Here is a 27350-nt window from a genome sequence, read left to right on the forward strand (position 1 = left end):
TAGAAGACCAAATGTTTGCAGCACCTTACCTCTGTTGAATTCTGTACTGTTTGAACTTTTTACAATGAGAATGCATTTGCGAACTACTTGTGTAAACATTTTAAAAATTCTAGTTCTTCTGTTTAATCTTCACTCCCTTAAATCCTCTCTTGTTTTCCTTTTGTTTGCACTTGCCTGACGGATCCCCACCCCATCCTTTTCAACCTTTCAGTATCATTTTACGACATCTTGGGTGAGCAGTCCCTGGATTGCTTGGCTGTTTTTACTCCAACGTGAGCCTTTGCCTATTTTTAAATGGGTTTTAAAAGTGTTGACATAACCATTATGTGGCGTGTTACTTCTGTCATCTTGCCTCATGCCTTACATTTTGTTCTCTATTTTGTCCTTCACTATACGGATAGTATTTTGTTTGCTTTAATTTCTGCAGTCATTTGGAACCTAGACTTCCTGCTTTAACTTCTCTCGGTGGTGACTAAATTAGGAAGTAATTCTTAAATTCAAATGTAGCAGCCAGCTCTTGGTCAGGAAAATGATTGTCTAGGTATTTCAGGAATAGAAGTTTACTGCCAGGGCCACACAACTTTGGAAGAACGGGGCTGCGTAGGTCGGTGGATCCTCCACCTAGATCTGAGCCAGAAGGTGTGAGGCCACTGTGAAGTTACAGGACGGCACACTTTTGCGGTCACAACCGCCTCAGGAGAACAACGAACCGATCTTCTCGAGAATGTCTCTCCTGGGCAAACTCTAATCCATATGGAGAAGGCGATTCTAGGGACTGTAGTTCTTCCTGGCTTCTCTGGAGCCACGCAGAATGGTAGCAAGTTGTTAAGAGACACCGGAAGGGAACTTGTATTGTTTTATTAAAAAGTGAACATTAACATGGGGCGCCTGGGTGGCTCAGTCGGTTAAGCGTCCGACTTCGGCGCAGGTCACGATCTCGCGGTCCGTGAGTTCGAGCCCCGCGTCGGGCTCTGGGCTGACGGCTCAGAGCCTGGAGCCTGCTTCCGATTCTGTGTCTCCCTCTCTCTCTGCCCCTCCCCGCTCATGCCCTGTCTCTCTCTCTCTCTCTCTCAAAAATAAATAAACATTAAAAAAAATTTAAAAAAGTAAACATTAACATTTCACTCCTCTTTATATGGAATGAGGAATCAAGCATTCTTCCTAGAGCTACGTTTCCCCGTTTCCAGTCATTTTAACTAGACGATTTATAATTACCCGTTTTAGTTTTTTGTATTTGTATTTCTTCTGTCTTCTAGTATAATTTCTTCAGTGTATCCTCTCATTAATACACTTTTTTTTTTTTTTTTGCAGCGCCATATTTATGACTCTTCTGTACCCAAAATGGATGCCAATCTGTACTGTATTTTCAATTCCATGGAGTCTTTTCTAATTTGGCTGACTGTGTTTTCAAGAAGCCTTGTTCCTATTTAGTACAAGAATTTCAGTAACAGTTACTGAAAACACAAGGCAAGTCGCTTCTAAAAATGTTTTTATTCCATACCCAAAAAGATCCACATCGAAAGGGGAAAACTCTATATCTTACTCTAGAATATTGGGCCATTTTTCTCCTCTTATGTTACATTGATTTTCATAGGTCTGTGTTAGTTTTTCCCTCTTTGGTTATCCTTTTAGAGTGAGCTATATTCAGGGCGAGGCTGGAGACTTAAATATAACTCACCCAGTTCCAGGCTGGAAAGAGAGAGGATAGTAGATTTTCAGTTCAATGAATAAGCAGGCACCATATTTGTACATTTTTGTGCACTTGACCTACTTTGAAGGCTTTCTGGACACCATGAAAGATGGATACTTGGGGGAAAAGCTCTCTCTGAAGCACCACCTAATCCATTAAATGTCCACCAGTCAAATGGTGGTTTCTGTCCTAGGGTAGAAATTAAAGTATCTGCAGTGACCAGAAATGGAACTCTGATAGGCTGGTTGCAGTGCTGTCTTGCCAAAGAGCCCAGTGTTGGCTGCAGAGAGAGGCTGAAAAGTCAATTCTGAGCCATCGTTAAGGAGATGACTTCACTTTCTCCAGAATCTGGAGAATGCAGATCTCTTGCTCATATATAGCAAGAACTGGCCGGGGTTCACAGTGTCCAAATTCTTGGGTCAAATATGAAAAACATGTGATTACCCTGGAAGAAACGGATGCCCATTTATTTGAGCTCCTAAAGATATGAAAAAAAAGAAAAAGACATAGGATTAAAAACAAAAGTGGAATCCTTTCCAGGCAGACTGAGCCAAGAAAGGGGCCCAGGTCCTCCCCTTACCCAGAGCACCCTTCAGTCTTGGCATCCTGTGCTTTGAATCAGAGTCATTGTCTGGCTCTAATGCAAACACTGGCTTCATTGTGATTCTGCAGAGAGGCAGCCCCAAATGCACTGCTTTCTACCCGCCTGGGGCTTCTTTGAGCTTATCCCATTGAGCTATGACTCCGGCAACCGGCCAGGAGGGCCTCTATCCAGGGTGGTGCCTTGAGATTTCTGCTGATTTATTACACAAGAGCTGCCAGGTAAATCCCTTTGCTGTCTCATGGGAAATGTCAAGTCAGGGGCAAAGTTTAGGTGCTGTCCAATTGAATCTGGGGGTTTGGGTCAGAATGGATGGTGGCCAGGACCTTCCTGTTTGTTATACATGCTTCTGAGGCTACTTGGATGGACCTTAGACTCCCTGGAAAGTTCTAGAAAAATTCTAGGTTCCACGAATCAAGCGTGCTAAGGGATTTTATTGAAACCTAGGGAGTGATGCAGTACACACTGAAATGGATGAGGTTCTGTGAACTGGACTTCTCCGTGGAGCTAATAAATCTGGGGATTCCTCAGCCACATTCCCCGGACTTCTCATCCATAGGTCCGTGGTTGAGCCGAGCATTCCCAACGGGCTCTAATGCAGGAGGGTCACGCGACAGGTTCCACTGAGAAAAACAGTGATTTGTGGGGATGTTGGCAAAGTAAACACTTGGAGCAGTAAAAGCGTATGGACCAAGAATGTGTTCCTCAGGAGCTACAAAAGGAAGACTACATCCCGCTCCCACTGGAAGGTCGAGCCCTGCTTTGCACCTCGCCAGATTTCCTCAGAAAGCAGGGTGCCTTGCAGACTCTAAAAATATGCATTGCTCTCAGGCGAAGCTCTCCCAAAGGTCAAGGACAGTAGCAAGTAAAGGGAAGAAACCTTTCTTCTGTCAGGTGACTTCAGACTGATGAGCTCAACTGGGAAATCCCAGTGTGTTGTGATATCAATCAGCGCCCGTCTGCCCACACCCCCCTCCCCCCCCCCCCCCCCGCTAAGGCAAACTACCCCACCCACATCCCCTGATTTCCAGGTGACCACATGAAGTGCCCTACGAAGGTGCATCCCTGGCCACAGCTGATTAGACCAAGGATGGGCACCTGAACCCCAGGCAGCCAATTTGCAGGTGACATAGGACGTGAACTGGCATGAAAAGATGAACCGGGCCAATCAGATTACTTCTTCTGGGAATCTGAATTGGGAAACATGCAGAACCCAAACCGGTTACCAGTCAGCCGTCGTGTATCAGGAGGTCATATCATGGTAAGAGAGGCTAGGGGAGCTTTGATGAACCATGAGTAGGCAAAGGATGCCGGGGAGGAGGGAGCAGAACGAGCAGATAAGCAGAGACAAACAAATTTTGAGAAAATGCGAAGAACGGGAAAATGAGACACGTGGTTAAGAGCGCCAGGTAAAAGCAAATGAGAAATGCTCCCCGACTCAAGGAACCTGGAAACTTATATGAGCAAGCTTGAGCGCATCTCCGTTGCTGGCAATGAGAGAGACACCCATAAACAGTGAAACGGGACTGACATCCCACCAAATGTTCGTGTCCCCCAGGGTTCATATGTTGAACCTAATCCCCAAAGAATCAAGATGTGGTCCCTTTGGAAGATGATTAGGTCATGGTGGGGGAGGGGCTTGTGAACGCGATTAGCACCCACATGAAAAAGGCCCGCCCCCGAGAGCCACCTCATCCCCTTCCACCACGTTGAGGACACTGCAAAAAGACCGCTGTCATTGAACAGGAAAGCGGACCCTCACCAGACACTGAATCTGCCAGCCCCTCAATCTTGGACTTCCTGCCTCCAGACTCCGAGGAATCAATTTCTGTTGTCTATAAGCCACCCGGTCTAAAGCACTTTGTTACAACAGCCCCAATGGACAAAGACAAACAGTTAATAAGCTCTTATTGCATGCAAGGTACTTGCTGAGTACTTAGTGTATTTCTCATTTCTCATTCTTTCTCAGCTATCTCACAATAGCACTAAAATACATACATTATAGTCCTCGCCTGTTCTACTTTATCATCCTTACTTCAGAGATAAGGAAAATTAAGAGATTGTCTAGCTCTTCACTTCCCAGGATGGTAGCCACTAGTCACATGTTGCTCTTAAGCATTTAAAATGTGGCTAGTCCTGGGGCGCCTGGGTGGCGCAGTCGGTTAAGCGTCCGACTTCAGCCAGGTCACGATCTCACGGTCTGTGAGTTCGAGCCCCGCATCAGGCTCTGGGCTGATGGCTTGGAGCCTGGAGCCTGCTTCCGATTCTGTGTCTCCCTCTCTCTCTGCCCCTCCCCCATTCATGCTCTGTCTCTCTCTGTCCCAAAAATAAATAAAAAACGTTGAAAAAAAAAATTTTAAAATGTGGCTAGTCCAGGGACGCCTGGGTGGCTCAGTCAGTTGAGCAACCAACTCCGGCTCAGGTCATGACCTCGCGGTTCACAGGTTTGAGCCCCGCATTGGGATCTGTGCCGACAGCTCAGAGCCTGGAGCCTGCTTCGGATTCTGTGTCTCCCTCTCTCTCTCTGCCCCTCCCCACTCATGCTCTGTCTCTGTCTCCCCAAAATAAATAAACATTAAAAAAAAATAATGAAAATAAAATTGTGGCTGGTTCAAATTGCGAAGTGCTGTAGGTGTAAAAGCCACACCAGACTTTTGAAATTCAGCACAAAAATTTTAAAGACAACGTAAAATATCTCCTCCATCATTTTTGGTTGATAACAGGTTGAAATGACATACGTGAAGTATCTGAACGTATATCCATTTTTACGTTTGCTCTTGGAAGCCACCACTATCCTATAAAGAAGCTGAACTTGACTACGGAATGGGACAGAGAGAGAGAGAGAGAGAGAGAGAGAGAGAGAGCAGTCACGTGGGGGAGCCCCTTAGTGCCAGACATCTGAACAAAGCCTTCTAGGACCTTCCAGCACAGCCAAACGGCCAGCTGAACACAGCCTAACGAGTGTCTGAGCCAATGCCATGTGGAGCAAATGACTCAAGCCAAACACAGCCCAAATGGCAGAACCAAGAGAAATAATAAAGCGCTTTTGTTTCAAGCTGCTAAGTTTGGGGGTAGTTTGTTACATAGCAATAGATAATTAAAGTGTGCCTTCTGTAGGCAACACCCTATGATAGACAGACCCCTGGGGCCGTTCAGCCCCTGCTAGTTAAGCACTCCCTGCTGGTTGACAGCCACTGCCTGCCCGGATTTCAGAAGAGACCTTTGAGTGGTTGCCTTTCCCCGTTGGGTACCCCAGGGCCCTTTCCTTCCCCACCGAGCCTGGTGAGGAGAGAGGCAGCCGTCCCAGGTCTCTCTCCTGGCACCCCTTAGACAGGTCCGCAGGACTAGCTGCCAACAGGAGTACAGCCCGCGGGAAAGCAGGTCGCAAACACGAAGAAGTAACACGGATGCTGGACGCTTACAAGTTTTTATGCTTCATTGGGCCGGACTTTCTGATATCTCACAAAATGTAGTAGACAAGAGCGGGTGGACGCTGTTCGCCTCCACTTTCTTTTCTAAGGATGGGGCTCGCCTCCCCCGGCCCCCTTCCGACTCTGTATACCAAAGTTCCTTCCAGGCCAATTTTTTCCCCGTCATCATCCAGGCACAACAATAGGTTCTCCTTTGTCTCAAGTTGGCCACTTGCATTTCTGGGGCTTTCGTGCCTGGGTGACACCCACTTGACTAGACATTTGCCCCTGGTGGGCTCAGAGCCCCTCATTTACATTTCCCCACAATAGTGAATGGCTTACAGGCCGGTTGAATGAAATACAGTTGCTAAATAGCTAGTGTTGGAGCCAGAAAGGCGCCCTTTAAAGGTCGTCCTTGGAGCATTTCAAAGCTGTGGACCACCTCTGAAAGTCAAGGCAGTGTGAGAACACTAGGAGCAACTCAACCTTGCCTCGTGCAGACATTTCGATGGCCACTTCCCACCCAGGTCTTCATCGATGACCCCGGGAGAAAGGATTTAGGAGTTAAAACCAAAGCCCCAAAAGCAGCGTCGCCATTTAAATTCTACATGGAGTCCATGCATAAAACAAAAATCACATATGGTCGCAATTATCCTTCAATGCCTGTGAATAGAGCAGACATTGTTGTGTGTTGACAACCCTGAGTAGTAATTCTTAATAGCGTTGGAAGTTCAAGACCGCTGAGTTACAGACAAAAGGGAGGAATAAAAGTAACGTCGATGCATAGATGTCTGTTTTCAAAGCATTTCACATTTAAGACAACTGCTAAATTCCCAGCCACACTCTACCCATCTCTAGTGGGAAATGAGGGACAGGTGGAGAATAACAGAAAGTCAACACTCAGCACAGTGAGGCGCTGTGCTCTCTGCTGTGTATCAGCTCACACAAACTTTACATTCAGAATCACCCCTATTTTACAGAAGAGGAAACTGAGGTATACAGAGGTTGTGGAACTATCTGAGGTTTCCTACTAGCATGTGCTCCCAAGGGGCCGTAGTAAATGAGTTACTGGTGAAGGAAATGTAGGATCTCAATAACTGGAACTGACAGATGGGGACGGATATTTGGGGTGAGAGACACCCCGTGAGCAAAGGAATAGAGATGGAAAATGCAGGGCAGGTCTGGACGATATGTTTTTGTGGTTGGGTCACGGTGAACCCAACGTGGGCTGGGGGAAGGGTCAAGAAAGAATTCTTGACATGTTTTTGGTGCAAACAGGTGTTTTTAGTGAACCCCGGGACAGGGCCTGTGGGAAGAGTTGCACAGGGATTATGAAGAAGGATTAGTTATAGACTTTTATGTTGGGGGGGGGGGGGTGGTGAGTGCAGTGGCTTGAGATAAAGGAAGTTTCCAAAAGGATGTTCATAAGGTAAAGAAGACTTTCAGGATCCTGGAGGTCGGCTATTGTCAAGCTAAGGTTGGTTTTTGCCTCTAGCAAAGCATGAACATTAAGACAGTTGAGTTCCTTGGGGAATGTCATATTCTGCCTGCGTCAAATCTTTGTCAAAGGGCTGCAAAGTGTAAGGAAATGTAATTTTCTCTACATTTCTTTTGCCTTTGTTCTTCTCATCCAAAGGATGAGTGAGATCTGGCATAGGAATCTAAGGCTGGATAACCTGGTAATTCTTGATTTACGTGCAACCTTGGCTGGGCCATGGATGCCCAGATATTTGGTCAAATTTTATTCTGGCTGTTTCGATGAGAGTGTTTCTAAATGAGATCAATATTTAAATAGGTGGACCTTGAGAAAAGCAAATTTCTCTCCCTAATGGGGTTGGACCTCATTTAGTTGAAGGCCAGAGTACAACGAAAAGATCGGCCTCCCCCAAGCAAGAGAGAAGACTCCAGCAGCCTGCTTCAGACTTCATCTGCAACATCATCTCTTCCTGGTTCTACAGGGGACAGCTTTCAGACTAGAATTGCAACATCAACTCCCTAGGATCCCCAGCCTGCCAACCCACCCTGCGGATATTGGACTTGCCAGCCTCTGTAATTGCCAATACCTTAGAATAGATCTGTTTCTCTCTCTATACACATCCTATTGATTCTGGTCTTTAGAGCCAAACCGTGGGAGAGTCACAGAACTTGAGATCTGGAAAAAATCCTTTAGATCTCCCTCATTAGAACAATAGAAGAAGGGAGGGCCGCTTGGGTGGCTCAGTCGGTTAAGTGTCTGTCTCTTGGTTTCAGTTCAGGTTTGTGGGTTCGAGCCCCGGCAGCTGTCAGTGCAGAGCCTGCTTAGGATTCTCTCTCTCCCCTTCTCTCTCTGCCCCTCCCCCACTCACCCTCTCCGTCGCTCTCAAAATAAATAAACTTAAAAAAACAAAAAGAAACGTTAAAAAAAAAAAAAACCAGTAGAAGGGAAAGAAGACCATGTCTTAGAGACTTCCAGTGGCTTGTGAAGACCACGCAGACAGTAAACAGATGTGGGCTAGCTGCTGGCTTGGAACTCCCTTTCCAATCTCTTTTTCACTGTCCCCTTTGACTCACACACAGGATGCAGGTGGGGTTGGTGAGGGGACAGAGCTCTCCTGTGTGTTTCCCAAATACATTCTCTGCTTTCCTTCTCCAAACATGGCCTACTACTGGTGTTGGCTCCAAACAGCCGGTGGTGGCCGCCACGGCCCATGCCCATATGTCACTACCCCGCGATGCCAAGCACCTCACAGGTAGGTTGTGCCCAAGAGCAGGCCAGGAGCCAAGTCGGGCAAGCAAGGAGGTCCCTTCTTCTCTGCCTAACCAGCATTGACGGCTTCCTCTCCTGGTGTGATTTTAGGATTTCCCATTCTCCTCCCTACCGCATTTCCTGCTTAAAATAACTGTTTTTCCCAAGTCACTTTGGCTGCTCTCTGATTCAGGCAAAACCGGAGAGGCAAAGAAAAATAAAAACCGGTCAGTTATTTTGGCCCATAGGTCACGCTACAGAGACACCAAATAATTACCTAATCCTGAACCTCACCCACTCTGCCCCTATCACAGCCCTGAATGTTTGAATGTTTTGCTTGCACTGTTCAAAGACCGGCTTCATCAAGTTCAAATTTATACCTTCTTGATGGGAAGGACAGGTGTAGGCAAGCGTTATGGCTCTTGTATGTGGACCACTCCGGACAAAAGTATGAGACATCTCTGCATTGCCCATTGCTTGTCCCCGCCTATGTTTCAAACCTACTGGTCTTCCCAGCTGCAAATTTTTTGCTCCAGTCAAACCGGTCTCTTGATTGTTCCCTAAACTTGCCTTGTGTTTTGCAACTAGAAACCTTTGCCCCCACCACCTGCCCCCATGGGATGTCTTCCCCACCTCTTTCGACCTAGCCAAATCAGATTCATTTCACCCTTATTCAACGCCAACGGCAGGTCGGCATTGGGCCAGCACCTACACACGTGTTATCTCATCCTGCAAGGTCCAGCAGAAATTCTTCTTATCTGTGAAGCTTTCTGGGACTCTCCCAACTGGAAGTGACCATTTCCTCCTTTCTCTTATGCTCATTTTCTGTACCACTCATTTGGCACTTAATGCGTCGTAGAACTTTATAATCATTCACTCATTCATTTTATTTAAACAAGTACTCACGGAATGACTATTATGTTCCTGAAACCGTGGTAGGTGCTGGAGGTACAAAGATGAAGAAGACACCCTCAGTTGTCTTCATGAGACTCAGTCTAGTGGTGAAAACCAGCACATGAGGAGACAGTTGTCATACGATATGGCGGATGCGGGTCCAAGAAGGTTGCCTATGTCATCTCTGTCCCAGTTCAGTCTTGATGAATGAGTAGAAGTTGTTCAGGCGAAGGTGGGGAGAAAGCATGTTTTTAAGAAGGACAGAAGGACATGGGCCCAGAGCTGGGGAACAGCAGAGTGCGTAGAAGGAGATTGTAAGCAGCCCCCTCTTGCCGGGGCATAGAATGTTGCTAAAGCACAGAATGTGCAAGACATAATGGGAGAGTCTGGAATACCAGGCTTAGAAGCTTGGATTCGTCCTGGGGGTTGTGGTGTGCCATCGAGGGTTTTAAGCAAGGGATCCACCCAAAATCGGCAGTTCGAGATCACTCTGACTACAATGTGAAGAATGGAGAGATTTGAGGGAGGGAGCTGTAAAAAGGCTGTGGTGAGAACCTAGGCAAGAAATAAGAGGGCAGTGATATCTGCCCCAGGAATAAGGATGCTAGATTTGAGAAATATACAAGATGTGAGATCATCTCAAAGTCAGAGCTTTGAAGGGCTTCACAACTACAAGTGTAGAATATAAATATAATGCAACGTAGGGAATCCATTGTGGAGATTGCAAAAGTGTTGTCAGGGGAGACAACTGTCTGTTGTCAGGCTGAGACTGTCTTAAAAATATAAAACAGCTCATAGATTCGTCATTCTTATAACCTGGATATTTGTGTGCATCACATCTCTTCTCCTAGACTGTAGGCTCCTTGAGGGCAGGGGCCCTGAAAACGCTAAAGCACATCTAGCTCTTGTGACAAGCCAAAGCCTCTGCTCTCCCTGTTCGAAGGAGGTAGATTGCATCCTGGGGAACCACGTTGTACAGCGGGCAGACCAAGAGTTTCTGCAGCAGGGGCAAGGCAGGGAAGAAGAACCAAGACATGTTTCTAACAAACCATGAGGGGGATAGCCAGATCACAGCTGGAGCCAGACAAGGCCAAGTCCACATCTTTATTCTGCCACCAGCCGAGTTGTGTGATCTTGGGCAAGTAAAATTCTCTTAGCCTCACCTCTTTTATCTATTAAATGAGAATAATATTACCCGCCTCCCCAGGTCAATTTCAGTACTATGTGAAATAATAAGTGGACACCTTCAGGCACGTACCTGGTACTGAGGGAGCACTCATTGTTATAGGCATAGGTGTCAAGGTGTCGGTGTCTTTTCTTGTCTGTTCCCCTCACTGCTCTGCGGGACCTCTGAGGGCAGAGACTATGTCTTACTCACGGTTTACTCCCATTTTCTACCGCAGTGCCTGGCACACAGTAGATGTTCAATGAGCTCATTGAATGAATTTGTATTATACTTACAGTGTTATCTCAGAGCCCGGCCAAGGGCTGTTATTCCAGATTCACAGCTTACCCCCTGAAAGAGCAAAGCCAGGATACAAATTTGACTAAGATCAAAGGGGCAGAGATTATTCTAACACAAAGTAGAGCATTCGGTTCTCTGAAGCTTGATCCTGTTCTTCTTTTCCTCCTCTCCTCTTCCTGTCTCGTTCCGTTCTACATCTTGGTCCAAGGCCATCTCATTTGCTCACATGACTTAGATCTGTATGTTGATGGCTTTCCAAATGTATGTCTCCAGCCCTGACCTCTCTTCTGAAGTCAAGATCAATGGATCCAACTGCCTCCTTGACCTCTCCACCGGCAATTTCATGTCTAAAATTGAACCTCAGACATTCCACCCAAACTTGTTCTTCTTCCGGCATGGTGCTTCTCATTGGGTGGCACCATTATCCACCCAGATGCCCAAACTCTTCATCTGGGACCTGCAACACCTCCTCCTCCCTCAGTCTCCACATCCGATAAAATGCCAGACCTCCAAAGTCTATCTAGGCCCTCTCCTCTGCTCACAATCCCTATAGTCAGCACCATCATTCACACGGAGAGGGTACAACTCCTCTTGTTGGCCATTCTTGCCTTCTTGCTTCTGTTTTTAGACTGGGGCCAGAGGAATATTTAGACTTACATATCAGACCACATTATGTATTTGTGTAAAAGCCTTTAAAGGCTTCCATTACACTTGGGGAATTTCTCAAAATGCTTACCACACGTGACCTGACAGTCCTTCATGACTGGACGTCCTGCTGTACCCCTCCCTCCCTCTGCTTCCTCGCCGGCCTCCCTTCAGTTTTGCAAACACCCCATCCTTCTCCAGCCATGAGGGCTTCAAATCTACTGTTTTTCATGGAAGGCTCCTACCCGTCCTACTCACTTGGGTCACTGACAATTCCATCTGCTCAGTTTAAGTGTTCATTCCTCAGCAGGGCCTTTCTCCTTCAAGCACACATCACAGTTCTTCCATAACCCTCTTATTCCCTTACAGCACTTAACACAATTTACAAACATACCCGTTTGTGTGTTTGACATCCATCCCCTCAGCCCCACCCATGTGCACGCTTCTCCCGTGTTACCCATCGCCTTGTCTCTGGAGCCCAGCACAGGGGGCTTGGTGCACAGAACATGGTAGGTTTTTGTTGAATGAATGTGGTAAAGGCTGTGAGAAGCAGGCAAGCCAGGGGTTGGGATTGTGCAGTGGAGGCAGGAGGACCTCTGAATGGTGGTGCAGAGAAGGCTTCCAGGAAGGTAAGGATTTGGCGGAAGGTTTGAAAGATGGGTGGGATGGAACCATCCAGGGTGAGTGAGAATAAAGGAGCCGGTGGAGGAGCTTTCCATGTGGCTAGACAACCTGGTAGGCGAAACCCCAGTGGGTTGTGAGAAATGGCGGGTAACCAGGATGTCTGAAATATAGGGCTTGGGACAGGAGGTAGACTGGAAAGGGTGTGCAGAGAGCTGGCTTAAATCTCCAGGAGGTGCTGATGGGTGGCCAACAGGCGTCTCCTGGACCAGATGGTCCTTCTCTTTCTGGAGGGATTGTTCACCAACACTTGTGTCCCTTCAGGAGCTTTCAGAAAGGAGTTAGGGCCTAATACGGTTCAGCCCCTGCCGCTCCCTGCCCCACCCCAGCCCCAGGCATCTGGTTGGTAGGTTTGGGCCAAACCCTATTTGCAGTGGAAATGGAATGTTGCTTATTTTATGATGTTAACTGTTTCATCGAGTTCCACATTAGAAAACTTGGGACTCTGGACAATTTATAGGAAAAAAAATTAGGACAGAATTCAAACAATTCTTCCACAGGCATTTGACTCGTGTTCGAATCATGTCCAGGTGTGAACCCTCTTGACTCACCGTTGAGGCCTCTAGAAAAATTCATCCAGCTACACACATGACTTTCTGAGCTTGCTGAAAACACATGAGTGGCTCCTCTATCCAATGGATTAATGTTTCATTATTTTTTTAATCTTTATTTTTGAGAGAGAGAGAGAGAGAGAGAGAGAGAGAACGAGTGGGGGAGGGGCAGAGACAGAGGGAGACACAGAATCTGAAACCAGCTTCAGTCTCTAAGCTGTCAGGACAAAGCCCGACACGGGGCTCGAAGTCACAAACCGAGAGATCATGACCTAAGCCGAAGTCGGACGCTTAACCGACTGAGCCACCCAGGTGCCCCTGGATTACTGTTTTAAAGGGACATTTATTAAGTGTTTTACCACTTACCCTGTTAGGTGCTTTCCATGTGTTACCTCATTTAGTCCCCACCCTCATGCCATCAGGGAAGCACTCAGATTTATCTTGTAGATAAGGAAACCAAGCTCAGAAGGATTAAGTAACTTGCCCCACATCACACAGCTTGTAGGCGTGAAGGCCGCATTTGAATGGAAGTCTGTCTGGCCTACATCCTGTGCTCTCAGCTGGTAAGTAAGCTCTGTGGCTCTCCAAACGCAGGGCATAGTGATGGGGTTTGGGGGAACCATAAGGATTGCTTTTTAAGGAACTTTTTTTTACTTTAAAATAATTACAGGCTCACAAGAAAGTCGCACAAAATGTGCACTTGCATAGCTGTAGTACAATATCAAAAACGGGGGATTGACAGCTCAATCCAGAGTTGTGAGTTTGCAATACAGATTTCACTAATTTGACCACCCAGGTTATTTTTTAAGTGGCCTGAAGCTTTCAAGGGTAAAACCAAACCAACAAACAAAACCTGCACGCTTTGTGAAAGGTCCTTTTGAACTCCTTCTGCCCTGGGCCCTTGAACTCTCACTGATGTCCTAGGCTTCCTGAAACAGCAGGTCTGAGGAGGGGAGGAATCAATACACAGAGAGATCCATTCTGCCATCATGGGCTCCAAGGAAATGCTATATGCCATGGGACCTCCCTGAATCCATGCTGCTCTAACAGGAGAGGGCTTCCAAGAGGGGAACCCAGAGGGACCTGGTCAGACTGCCTGAGTCCGGTTGTTTGGAGGCCTCTAAAACCCTTGGGGCTACCTAAGACCTGGCTCAGCCAAAACGTCTCTTTGCTCCCACTGTCTGTCTCCCGGCAGCTGATGATAAGTGATAAGCATGGGAGATAAAACAGGTTTGGGGCTGTGAACCTGCCTGAATCACTGGCAGCCAACCAGGCCAATTTTTATCTGGAAAAACTCCCCCCAGGACAGCCCACATGAGTGTTTGGGAACCTGACTCAGGGAACAATGGAGGGAAATGGAGGCCCGAGCTTGGGCGTTAGGGCCCTGCCACCCACACTCCCCTTGCACTGTTATTCCTGGCGAAAACAGAGATTTGCTTTCATTCAGACAGACTCTGTGGGAGGAGGTGCAAATGAGGTTTTAAAATTAAAAGGAAGTAGTATGATGACAAGGGAAGTGATAGGAGATTATTTTCCAAGCTTCAGAGATTTCATTATAAATGATTCTGAGAACTCCCTCCCCGGGTATATAATGACAGCCGTACTAGTAACTATGGTAGCTCCTTGCCCACCAGGCCAGATGTCGAAGCCACCTCGGGGGTTAATTTCCTTGCCACACGGTTTCATTTAAGAATTTGAGAGACCCCAGAACAAAGGAGAAGTCAGACCTTAATGATGCAGGAGACGGTCATCCTTCTTGGTGTGGCCATAGGGCGATTGGGTTCTGGCCCCAGGTAAATCTGGTTTACTCATCTTTAACCCTGTGGAGGAGGCCATCCAGTTAGACTGACATGCACCGATGTTGCTAGAGATGACTGCTGTACCAAATGCTCAAAATCTCTCCGTTATGGTTGTGTTGCCCCCAAATTCGCATGTTGGAGTCCTAAATTCAGTGCCTTAGAATGCGACCTTATTGGGAAATCATTGTGGATATAATTAGTTAAGGTGAGTAGAGGAGAGGAGGGTGGACCCTAATCCAGTACAACTGGAGTCCTCATAAAGAGGGGAACTTTGGACACACACACACACACACACACACACACACGGAGAACACCATGTGAAGATAAAGACAGAGACAGGGGTGATACTTCTCAAGGAAAGGTGAAGACGGCCAGCAAACCATCAGAAACTGAAGAAAGGCATGGAACAGATTCTCCCTCAGAACCCCTAGAAGGCAACTGCTCTGCCAAACCCCTGCCCTCAGACTTCTAGCCTCCAGAACTAGGAGACCATAAATTTCAGTCCTCGAAGCCATCCAATTCCCACTACTTTGTTAAAACAGCCCTAGCAAACCAATAACACTCTCTCAAGAATTTTGTTTTAGAAACTTGCTCAGAATTGATTTCAAGGTCCCTGGCTCAGGCTGTGTGAAGTCCACCTGCCTTCCACTCTCAATATTGGAGTGGATCTTGCCATATTTATTTTCCCAACACTTCTGTTCTCAATAACGCCTATAAGCAAAAACAAAGCAAATACCCCAAAATGTTTGCTGGTGATTATGCTTAAATCAGAGCCAGTCAGCTCTTTCTGAAAACTAAAAACAAAAACCAGAACTAAAACCTAGATGTACGCCATTCAGGAGATATTTCCTGCTGGTTCTTAGTCCAAACGGGTGAGGAAACACTAATGGTGGAAAAGTACCACTGTGTTCTCAGCAGGCACATCACACCTGCATTGGGCATAAAGAGCTCCTTTCCCCTGGTTCTCGGATGCACAGAGAAGGGAGAGGCTCTCTACAGACCCAGGGGAATAACTTGCTGGCAGAAAGATGACCTAAGGAAATGACAGAAGCTGCACAAACATGATCCACAGCCCTGGTAGTGGTGGGGAGTCCTTTCACTGCAACCATCCCAACAGTGCCCTTCAGCAGAGACAACCAGGACCTGGGCTCCAGCAGGCCCTAGAAGGAATCCCTGTGACCAGAGGTCACCGGGACACATATCTCTATAGCCATGGGGTCCTGGCACTTGTGGCCCAGCTCCAAACCTTACTTGCTCTGGAGTGCTGGCTAGACATAGATCAGTGAATCTGGAAGACACCACTTGGAACCCCTAGGACTTCCTGTTCTGTTTTGAGATCCTCTTGGGGCCTCCTCTTGGAGTGTAGGTCGGACTTGGGCAGTTGGCTACACGGGTGAACAGAAGGGAGAACAGACTTCTCCTTCCTCCTGTTTCCCCGTGTTCCCTCATGCCTGACACACAGCCTTGCTTAGCCTTTGCAAGGTCCTCTGCTTTCCCACCTAAAGGTGAATGGTTTTGTTACAGGTGGGACAACAGAGGGGCATGCAGGTGTGGGGAGTGGGAGAGAGGGTCTTGCCAGCAGGCTGGGTCTCTACATTCCTCCCAGTGGGACTGGGTTTAAAAGGTCAGAGCTGGGCCCTTTGAGGAAACGGCCAGAACTCTCCTCCCCTTAAGTGGGAAACCTCTGGTCCTCACCACAGCTGCTCTGACCTGGCTTGTCTCCACCCTCCCTCTCAGATGACCCATTCTCTGAAGGGTGCCTGGGGCAAAAGATAGGGAGACCCCCAGGGAGTGCCTGAATGGTCCAGCACCACCCAGATTCTCACCCAACTGGAGAACTGACCTCCATAAATGGCACCACCCCTTTTGGCCACGGATTCACTCATCGATCCAACAGGGTCCACCTTGGAGGCTTTCCAGAATCCCTTTTCTGTCTAGCTTCCTGCCCTTTCACCTCCTCCGTAGTCACCTCAGTCTTCTCACCTCTCTTTCCCTGCCTGGCCCCACCTCTATCCCCAGAAGGTATAGGTCTCATCCACAGGTGCCTGGGCACCCCAGCAAGAGGCTTAAGTCTTCCAGACTCTGCAGCATATGACATCAACACAAATCTTGCCCTGGCTACTGGTGACTGCCCTTCCTAACTCAGCTCAGATGTTTTTAGGCCAACAAAATCTGTTTGTTTAAACTGTCGTACAGGAAAACCCAGGCAGAGGTGAGAAGGGAGGAAAACCCTGTCCTGCCACAGAAGCAGAGCGGCAAAGAAATCCCAGCCCAGCTGCACACCCTGAAGCAGCGACCAGAGCTAGGCACTCGGCAGGCACACTGGCCCTGGCCTCACGGCTGCAGCTCAACCTTCCCAGCAGGGCACACAACGGGTTAAGGAGCTACATTTCGACGAGTACTGTGGCCTGAAACTCAAGCTCCCAAGGTCTCTTTCAGAGTCCAGGGCCAGGGAAGTGTCTATTGTCAACAAATGCCACCACCGGACCAATAGCAGGCCAGAGTGTGGTTCTGAGATAGGGGCCTCTGCGTGTCACCAGGCAACGGGCACAAAGAAGGCTGGATCAACCAACCACCCAGCAGACGGTGACAGTGCCCCACAGCCCCCCTGCACCTCCAGCTCCAGCAAAGCCAGGTGGGAGAGCCACTCAGTCCCAGAGTCCCCCAAGATCACATTACCATCAGTCTCACGATTTGGGGGGAAAGGAGATGGTGTAGAAAAGGCTTTATTTGGAAACTCTAGTACAATTTGGTTTATTAAGAGCTGGGCTGATGGCAAAGGTGACGATTTTCAAGTGAAAAGGAAGTAAATGTTGCTGCAAACCATAGCAAGGCTCATACACCTTTCCGTTGCTCCCTTCCTACAAGTCAGGAGATGGCCACAACCCTAGGATCCCTCACCCAGACCCCCTGGCTTTCCCTGGGGAATGCTGGGTGGGATGCTTGTGACACATTTACTAAATTAGGCTAGAGGAGAATGTAAGGTGAAACCTAAGAATGTTTGTTTCTCATTCCTATAAAGTACACTCCCTTCCTGTCACAGAGCCAGAGCGGGTCCAGCCATCACCCAGGGAAAGCCTTCTGATCTCCAACGAATGGAGACTTGAAGAAACATTTTTATTTCATCACATACATCTTCATTCAACATTTAGAGCAAAAGAGGGCCTCAGCTAGGTGCTGGGGATGCAAAGATGAACTGGTCATGTTTCCCACATGGTCTGACCTTCCCCAAAGGTTCACCATCTTACCCACCCTATATGCTGAAGACTCAGATCTATCCTCCCAGCCCAGCCCATACCCCTCCTCTCCTAAGCACCAACCCAATATATCAGGTAGTTTTCTAGACACTTCCTTGTGGTTTTCCACAGGGCCCCACGCTCAAGGCTTCATCTCTCTACCACCAAACCGGTTTTACCACATGAACTCTTTGCATTAGTGGATGATACCACCCCTCCATGGGGTTGAAATGTGCCCCCCTGAAATTCAAATATTGAAGCCCTAATCTCCAGTACCTCATAATGTGACCTTATTTAGAAATAGGGTTGTTAAAGATGTAACTAATTAAGATGAGGTCGTACTGAAGTAGAGTGGGTCTATTCCAATATGACTGGTGTCCTTATAAAAAGGGGAAATTTGGATACACACACAGGAAGACACCATGAGAACAGACCTAGGGAACAGACAACCATCTATAAGCCAAGGAACACCAACGGCTACCAGAAGCCAGGAAAGAGGACTGAAACAGATCCTTCCACAGAGCCTTCAGAAGGTACATGGCACAGCCAACGCTTTGATTTCAGACTTCCAACCTCCAGAATTGTGAGACAATAAATGTCTGTTGTTCTAAGCCATCCCATTTGTGGTACTTTATGACAGTAGCCCTAGGAAATGAACACTACCTCCATTAAACATTGTCCAAGAAAGGAGCCTGGAGGGACGCCTGGGTGGCATGGTTGGTTGAGCATCCAACTCTTGATTTCAGCTCAGGTCATGATCCCAGGGTCAGGCTCCATGCTGAGCATTGAGCCTGCTTGAGATTCTTTCTCTCTCTCCCTTTGCCCCTCTCCCCAGCTCTCTCTCTCTCTCTCTCTCTCTCTCTCTCTCTCTCATTCTCTCTTTCTCTCTTCTCTCTTGGAAGAAAGAAGAAAGAAAGAAAGAAAGAAAGAAAGAAAGAAAGAAAGAAAGAAAGAAAGAAAGAAAAAGAAATGAGAGAGAAAGAAAGAAAGAAAGAAAGAAAGAAAGAAAGAAAGAAAGAAGAGTGGAAGGAAGGAAGGAAGGAAGGAAGGAAGAAAAAAGAAAGGAGCCTGGAAGCTTCCATTGTGTCCTCCCCTCCATCAACACTTCCACTCTCCACCTGTAACCAACAATAAACCACTAAACATTGCCCATTACACCTGCAGGACACCTTGCCACCAGCCCACTTGTCTTCATTCCTGCTGTCCTCACCTTGGAGCAGGCTGCCATTACTTCAACAAAATCCTTCCTAACTGCTGCCCCTGCCTCCAATACCACTCCCTGTCTAGCTCTTCCTCAAATTCCAGCTGGAGTCATATTTCAATGTGCAAAGAGGAGATGCCTCTTCCCTCCTTAAAAGATGTTCCCCCTTGCTATTAGAATGGAGTTTTCTTCCCCTACAGGGCTCAAGAGGTAATGGGTAATGTGACCCTTGGTTCCCTCCCTGTCCCCATCTCTTGCCAGTCTCTTTCCAGTAGAGTCCTCCAGCAGTCCCAAGCTTTTTTCTCTTCCTTAAATGCACCAGGTTCTATCTGGCCACCAACACTTACATATGCTGTTCCCTCTGTCTAGAACCCATTCCCCCACCCTCTTCATCCACAGGCTTTTACTTAAATTGCATTGTAATTGCCTCTTTTTCTAGTAGTGTCCCACCTCGATGGTAAGCTCCTAGAGTGGAGTAATTCCATCTATTTTTTTCATGGGTATATCTACAGTGTCTGGCATGGTGCCTGGGACGTAGTAGGTGCCCACCAATCATTTGCTAATTGGCCAACTGGTAGACAAAAATGCAACTCCTATCTACGATGAGCTCAGTCCAGAGGGAAGACAATAGTGTGGACAAAGAAGCTCAGTAACACAGAAATAAGACCCGCCTTTGACTCAGCCTGATGAAATCAGGGACATTTCACACAGGCAATACCATTTAAGTTGGGCCTTTAAAAATGAGTAGGAACTGGCCAGAATGGAGAGGGAGCAGGGTAGGGAAACTCATTTTAGGCAAAGAAGATGCCAAGGGCATGCTTAGGAAATTGTGGGAATATTTTGTGTGCCCAGAACATGATTCAGCAGATATGGGCTGGGGGCAATGGACTATGAATCTTGCAAGGAACTTTTTTTTGCATATAAACCTCAACTTTTCTTAGACATGAAAGAGCAAAAAGTAAGTTTGTGATCCCTTTTTACAGTCAAGGAAGGGGATCTAAGTCCAGAAGTGCTGTTCCCTGAAAATCCTAATTCTCTTTGTTCCTGGATGTAAAACGTTTACCTCTTCAGAGCTCCGGCTAAATATTACATTTCCTTTTTTTTTTTTTTAATTTTTTTTAACGTTTATTTATTTTTGAGACAGAGAGAGACAGAGCATGAACAGGGGAGGGGCAGAGAGAGAAGGAGACACAGAATCGGAAGCAGGCTTCAGGCTCTGAGCCATCAGCCCAGAGCCCGATGCGGGGCTCGAACTCACAGACCGCGAGATCGTGACCTGAGCCGAAGTCGGACGCTTAACCGACCGAGCCACCCAGGAGCCCCTAAATATTACATTTCTGCTGAAGCTGAGCATCCGGATAAAAACAGCTGGGACCACAACTGCATCCACTTTCCCCTACCCCAACACCCCTCAAACTCCTGACTATTCTCAAAAGAACACAGATTGAGTGAGTAAATGTCTAACTCCTCCAAATGTCCTGGGGGATGGAGGGGAGGGGAGGCTTTCTGGGGATACCCTTTATCATTCTGAAATCTCTCTGGCTCTCATCTAATTTCAGTTCCTCTTGTTAGTCTTTTCATATATAAAGAATAATCTGTCTATATCCCCTGCATAAAATCATTTCCTATACTTGAAAGCAAGAATTAAACCACCCTTTGCCTTCTCTTCTCCAAAGAAAACAAATTTGCTTCCTTAACTGTTTTCTTGCAGAATCTATTGTCTCTTTGCCAACCTTAACTCCTTAGCATCATTTTAATATTTCTCTCTCTCTCTCTCTCTCTCGGAACCAATGTATGGACCAGAACAGGAGAGAAATCATAGAGCCAAGATAGTTTTTCTTAAGATAGATGGGTGACCTGGCATAGCCAGAAAAAGAGTCCCTTCTGCACAGGAATATCTGCATGGTCCAACACAGTTCAAGTTCAACCCAGGGAAACATATGTCTGCTGTTGCACATAGCGTGAAGCCTGAGACGGTGTGCACGGGATAAAGGAAGCCTGCTACCATGCCACCACCCATGGATCTATAGCCTGGAGCCAGCGCTGTGGTCAGAACATGGACAGGTGAGTCTGAGCACAGGCACACACACAGCTCAAGCCCAAGTGTCAGCAGTGGCTCAGCAGTGGCCCAGAGCTACGAAGTCATTTTTTGTGGTACAGGAGTGAGACATCATAATCAGCATGTTAGTACTGTTCAGGCAGCTCAATCTCATGTGAAAGAAATACCATGCCAGCCAGAAGAAGTAATTGGATTGTCAAGCTACTTTCCAGGGAAAAGGAAAAGGGACATCTGGTTGACCTCATGGATGGGGTAGAGGGTCAGAGATATTCCCCAAGGGAAGAAATAAGGACAAAGCCCACTCAGATCCCATCTGGAATCAGGGTGACCCACCTGGACAGCACTGCTGGCTCTGCCTGGTTCCCAAACACTAGAAAGGCACTTAAAACATTTTAGGAAAGTCACTCTAAAGTGTGTGTGTGTGTGTGTGTGTGTGTGTGTGTGTGTGTGTTGATGCATGGAGGTCAAAAGGTGTGAGGCCTGGGCAAGAGCTTCTTTCTATCAGAGTCTAAGAAAAGTACAAGCTTGAATTCAGGTTGGGGTGACTTCAAATCACTCATCCTGACCATTATAAAATATTGGGAACCATACAAATCATAGCTTTTTATGACAAAGCTAACATGTCAAGCTTTAGAGAATAGAGAGGAAGATGTGGGTATACCTGCTGCATTGTCCCCTTCCTCCTTGTCCTGTCAAATGTTCTATTCCTGCCCCCCATCTGCTCTCGTCAACCTTGCCTTCCCAGTAGGTCCTACCTCCGTCATCCTTCTGCCCTTCCTCCTCCACTCTGCTGTGTGTGAGACGGTCCCATAACTTGGAAGCCAGGCACGAGGCGCTTCACTTTCTGGTCGCATAGGGCTGGAGTGGAGGGTGCACAGGGCAGGATTTGTTGAGCAAGCCAGAGTCAGGCAGAGACTAACTCTAGGGCAGGGCAGGGCAGGACCTAGAAGAACAAATTGAAGATTAGGGTTATTTATGTGTCCATTTCCAGCCCTAGGCGGTGACTACTTCCCGGGAGGGACCTGCCTGCTAGTCTATCTTCTTGCATCCCTTGTGCGTTGAACAATGCCTGTCACCATGTTTGTGATAAATGAGAGGATAAAAAGATGAAGGGCCAAAGGGCCCTGCCTTTGCCTGTTGAGATTGGCTCAGGACTTGGGGCAGGCTCGACTCTGTAGGTAGAGCCATGGGCAGATCCAGCTATAAGGAGTGGAGAAAACCATAAAAGGAGGTGGACCTGGGATTAAATGTCCCTTCTCTCACACCCCAACGGCATTTCAATGTGGTTCCATTCCCTCAATGGTTGTGGCTCAATGCTGTCCTCATGCGACCACCCTAACCCCACAATAGCAGTGCTGTCCAGGGGCACCCCTCCCTCCCATCAGAGTCACAGGAATCCCTAGGCTTCCCTTTGAACCACATCGCTGCCACAGCAAGCCACATCGGAGTTGTGAAATGTCCAGTGGGTCACTCTTACGTTACAAACAGTCCCCAAGCAAGCCCCCCACTAGCAATTGTCAGCTCGTGTCCTGTGCTCAACCACCTGGGAGATCTATCAGTTGCTGTTTGCAGTCACCCAAGCACCCCAGTTTCAAATAATTAACTGCTCCCTCGGAATGCTTACCTTTGCAAAATACCGCATGCTCACCTGAGCATAAAGAGGCTCCTGATAAGACTATCAAAATTGCCTTTGAATGCTACATAATTTATGGTTAGGTTCATACCCTTCACTAAGCTCTAGGTGACAGCCTGGCATGCAATTAACAAAACAAAACAAAACCTGGCCTCTGAACTGTTAAAAAGCCTGTCCAATAGTCCTGTCTCACAGATGGTGACTTTCGGTGCCTCCCCGCTGAGAGTAGTCGTGTGGAAGGGAGTATCACTGGAGAGGAGGCCCTGGAAACATGAAGGCAGCTGCTGCCGGCTGTGTTGGGAAAACAAGCTTTGAAACTCAGGGCTGGGATGGGCTAGCGGGGATCAGATATAGCTAGGTGAGGGGGATGGCTAATGCCTTGCTCCCTGAAGGCTATTTCTCCTGGTTACATAACTCCTGCTGTCGCTGTGCCCCCTCTCAAACCCACCCCAGCTCAGGGGAGCCAGCAGGCAGAACTCTGGACAAACTGGCCACAGAGTATCCCCCGATAGTAGGGGGATGCTCATCTGGCCCATGAGTAGCATTACCTTTTTATCAACATTCCAAATGGAATTTTAACACTCCTAGCACCTGCCACGTCCCTCAAGGATTCCTTTCACACATAGAAACCTCTGTATGCCACCTCTCTCGCCTCATGGTAATAAGACTCCTTTGAAATAACATTAATAATAACAGCTAATATTAATCATGCCCTTAATAAGTGTCAGAAACTATAGTAAGTTGAAACTGTATTCAGAAACTACACTAGGGGTGCCTGGCTGGCTCAGTTGGTGGAGAGTGCGACTTTAAAAAAAAATTTTTTTTTAATGTTTATTTATTTTTGAAAGAGAGAGACAGAGCGCTAGTGGGGAAGGGGCAGAGAGAGAGAGAGAGGCACGGAATTTGAAGCAGGCTCCAGGCTCTGAGCTGTCAGCACAGAGCATGATGCAGGGCCTGAACTCATGAACTGTGAGATCACGACCTGAGCCGAAGTGGACGCTTAACTAGTTGAGCCACCCAGACGTCCTGAGAGTGTGACTCTTGATCTCAGGGTTGGAAGTTTGAGTCCCACTTTGGTGTAGAGATTATTTAAAATCTTACAAAAAAGAAACTACACTAAATATTTCTATAATTGTAGCAGTATATGATTAGTCCTATTGTGGGTACTTTATACACATTATCACTCAATCTTTCACAATAAGTCTGCAAATTAAAAAGAAAGCATCCAGGGATGGCTGGGTGGCTCAGTTGGTTAAATATCCAATTCATCTCAGGTCATGATCTCACGGTCTGTGGGTTCAAGCCCCACATTGTGCTCTGTGCTGACAGCTCAGAGCCTGGAGCCTGCTTCAGATTCTGTCTCCCTCTCACTCTCTGCCCCCCCGCTCATGCTCTCTCTCTCTCTCTCTTTCAGAATGAATAAACATTAAAAAAAAGAAAGCATTCATTCTTTTACCATTAAGTACGATGTTATTTGTGAGTTATTCATAGATATCCTTCATTAGGTTGCCTTCTATTCCTAATTTAAGCGTTTCTATCATGGAGAGGTACCGAATCTGTAAAAATGCTTTTTCTGTATCTATTGATATTTTGTCATTTATTCTATTGGTATTGTATGAAATTAATTGATTTTCAGATGTTAAAACAATCTTACATGCCTGGGATAAGGCTGGTCATGGTATATTGTCCTTTTTATAGGCTGCTACGTTTGGTTTGCTGGTATTTTAGTGACAGTTGGTCCTTTTGTTCTTCTTTTTGCTTCCTGTATGTGACCTGTCTATTTTTCCCTGTGCGATGTGTCCGCATCATCAAAATGGTAAGAATCCAAAGATTGAGAAGGTAGCTGGATCAAGAAGCCAGCCAGCTTGACAATTGTCTGGAGCGCCCTCTATAGGAGGTCTTGGAATAAGTACAAAACACAACAGTTAACTCAAGATTTCTACAAACCACTTATTATATCAGCGGTTCTCAAATTGTAATGTGCAAAAGAATCACCTGCAGCGCTTATTAAAACACAGAGTCTTGGGGCGCCTGGGTGGCTCAGTCGGTTAAGCGGCCGACTTCGGCTCAGGTCCTGATTTCGCGGTCCGTGAATTCGAGCCCCGCGTCGGGCTCTGTGCTGACAGCTCGGAGCCTGGAGCCTGTTTCAGATTCTGTGTCTCCCTCTCTCTGACCCTCCCCCGTTCATGCTCTGTCTCTCTCTGTCTCAAAAACAAATAAACGTTAAAAAAAAACAACAACAACAACAAAAAAAAACCCCACAGAGTCTTGGGTCCAACCTTCAGTCTGATTCGGTGAGTCTGGGGAAAGGCTCATGATTTGCATTTCTAACAAATTCACAAGTGATGCTGATGCTGATGGTTCATGGGTTATACTTTTTGTAGAACATTTTTATATGACTGGCTAATTGTAAGTTGCTCAATCTCACTCTGAAATTCACAGAATCTTACAAAGGAAATAACCCCCCCCCCCACGCCTTGAAACAATAATACCACCAGCAAAGAGAGCATCCATTATCCTGATCTTCATTTTTAATTTAAAAACAAAATTTTTTGTAGTGTTTGTTTATTTTTGAGAGAGAGACAGAGTGTGAGCCAGGGAGGGGCAGAGGGAGAGGGAGACACAGAATCCAAAGCAGGCTCCAGGCTCTGAGCTTTCAGCACAGAGCCCGATGCCAGGCTGGAACTCATGAACCGTGAGATCATAATCTGAACTGAAGTCAGACACTCAACCGACTGAGCCACCCAGACGCCCCTTGATCTTCATTTCTAAATGCCATTCTCTGATCCAAGGAAGCAAGGACCTTTGAGAAATAGCTAACTCTAGGGCTGGGACAAAAAAATACAAAATGAGCCTGGAGCATCTTATAATGTAGAGAAAGTATGGAAATAAAAAGAACAAAAGGATGGAACATCTCAAAAGACTGAAAAAAAATATCCATGAGTTCGTACTGATATAAATAAGTGAATGAACAAATAGGGAAGAGAGATGAACTTCCTTACAGAAGAATCTAAATAATATATGTAAATATTCTCCCTTCCAGGAGGTGAAACTTAATTCTCATCCCCTTGGGTATGGGCTAGATTTACCAACTTCCAAAGAAGTGGGTAAAAAGTAACTTGATGGTGGAGGAACATGGCAGATACCACGTTGACCAAGTGATCTAGGTCAACATCACCAGTGATAAGTCATCTCTGTAGCATGTGCCCCAATAAGATGCCATGAGAAGGGTGCCTTACCTCCGTGATATTCCCCCCAAGTCCCATAACCCCAGTTTGATCATGAGCAAACACCAGATAAACTCAAACTGAAGACACAAACTGGGGGAAAAAAACACAAATTATGTAGTTGCTGGAGGACTTGTTTCCAGAATATGTAAAGAATTTTCAAAACTCAGTAAGAAGGAAACAATCTGGATAGTTGGAGACATATTAGGGGTTACCTGGGAACAAGAAGATGGGGGTAGTGGAGAGGGGCAGAAGGGGGCAATTCCTCAGGGGTGCAAGAAAACTCTGGGGACGATGGCTATAGTCACTATCCGGCTTGTAGTGATGCTGTGATCACAGGTGCATACATATGTCAAAACAAACTAACCAGACAGTACATTTTCAATATGTGCATCCTGAATACTCTCAATGACTTTTCCTTATCTTTTCCTAATTTTCCAGAGGATACAGGGGTGAGGAATCTTGTCTCACCGGGTCGAGCCAATACATACCCTTTCCCTACGAATCACGTTCCTGGGAAGGCAAGGCAGCCAGCATTTATTGTGTAGTTATTATGTTCCTGGAACTTTCACACAGTAAACTCAGTGGATCCTTGGAGCAATCCCGAGAGGAAGATAGTAATAATGCCACATTCCAGATTACAAAGATGAGCCTCAGGCAGTTAGGTAACATGGCTTATTATACAGCTAGGCAATAATGACAGAGGAATTGAAAAATAGTTTATTCAAAACCCAGGGGCAGGAAGGGGAATTTGTGTAACTATATTATCATAAATTACTTCCATCTCTGTTGAGTAACCTAATGCCATCCAGTTATGACTGAAACAAAAAACTCAAATAAATTAAAATAAAATATTGTTTATTAAATATATAGCAATGCTTTATATTGACAATAAGGAGGATCTTTTTTTCATAGTATCTGTATTGCATTTTTATTGAAAATCTGTTTTCTCTATTTCCACCCCATTAAATAAATATGGATAAATATTAAAGCAAATAAGACCTGACTGGGGCAGCCACATGACTCCATCTGGCCTCAGCTCTGGGTCAGATTGTGGTTTAGAAGGAAGGGGCAAAGCAAACCACTGAGGGAGCTTTTGTTGTACATGGTAGCCCTGTTCTAGGTGATGCCTCTGCCCGCCTGGTTTTCTGAAATCTCCCCTCTGGATTCTCCAGTCTGGTGTCCACTCTGTGGGATAGCCATTACTTCCAGAATCACTGATGCCCACATTTCCTAAACCACTGGACTGTGGCACCCAGGGATGTTGCGCTGGACCCTGGACTGTCTGGGCAGCATTCTATGGGTTGCTGGCATGCATGAGCTTCGCACCTCCCACATCACAGACTTCTCTCCTTGTGTCTCCTCTGTCACAATCTCAGCTGGACTCCCCGCCTCCAGGCAGAGTGATCTTTCTGAAATGCAAATCTGATCATGCCATTTTCCCACTGCCAGCCCTTCACTGATGCCTCATCGCCCACAGGCTAATGCCTGAGCTCTCTGTTTATACACAGCATCTTCATGATCTGCCTCAGC

The 27350-nt window shown here is 46.7% G+C and overlaps 3 long non-coding RNA genes across 5 annotated transcripts in view; 1 reads left to right on the forward strand and 2 right to left on the reverse strand.

Moving 5' to 3' along the window:
* The window catches only part of LOC123380517, a 23810-nt gene extending 20558 nt beyond the window's left edge, over positions 1-3252 (forward strand). For both annotated transcript variants that reach the window (XR_006586399.1, XR_006586400.1), the window contains exon 3: positions 1312-3252. This is a non-coding gene — a long non-coding RNA (uncharacterized LOC123380517). The remainder of the gene's footprint in view (positions 1-1311) is intronic.
* Positions 1473-9984, reverse strand: LOC123380518. The gene is made up of 2 exons (XR_006586402.1): positions 9333-9984; positions 1473-2168 (listed from the first exon to the last, which is right to left on the reverse strand). It is a non-coding gene; the product is annotated as an uncharacterized LOC123380518 (long non-coding RNA).
* Positions 9985-10306: 322 nt separating this feature from the next.
* On the reverse strand, positions 10307-21896 carry LOC109492010. Of its 2 annotated transcripts, XR_006586401.1 has the most exons (4): positions 21713-21896; positions 14390-14482; positions 10782-10836; positions 10307-10670 (listed from the first exon to the last, which is right to left on the reverse strand). It is a non-coding gene; the product is annotated as an uncharacterized LOC109492010 (long non-coding RNA). The 2 variants fall into 2 exon arrangements; XR_002736270.2 differs by having other exon boundaries at positions 10307-10836.
* Positions 21897-27350: the final 5454 nt, after the last annotated feature.

This window comes from Felis catus, chromosome D1 (genome assembly GCF_018350175.1).
Source record: "Felis catus isolate Fca126 chromosome D1, F.catus_Fca126_mat1.0, whole genome shotgun sequence".
NCBI classification, from domain to species: domain Eukaryota; kingdom Metazoa; phylum Chordata; class Mammalia; order Carnivora; family Felidae; genus Felis; species Felis catus.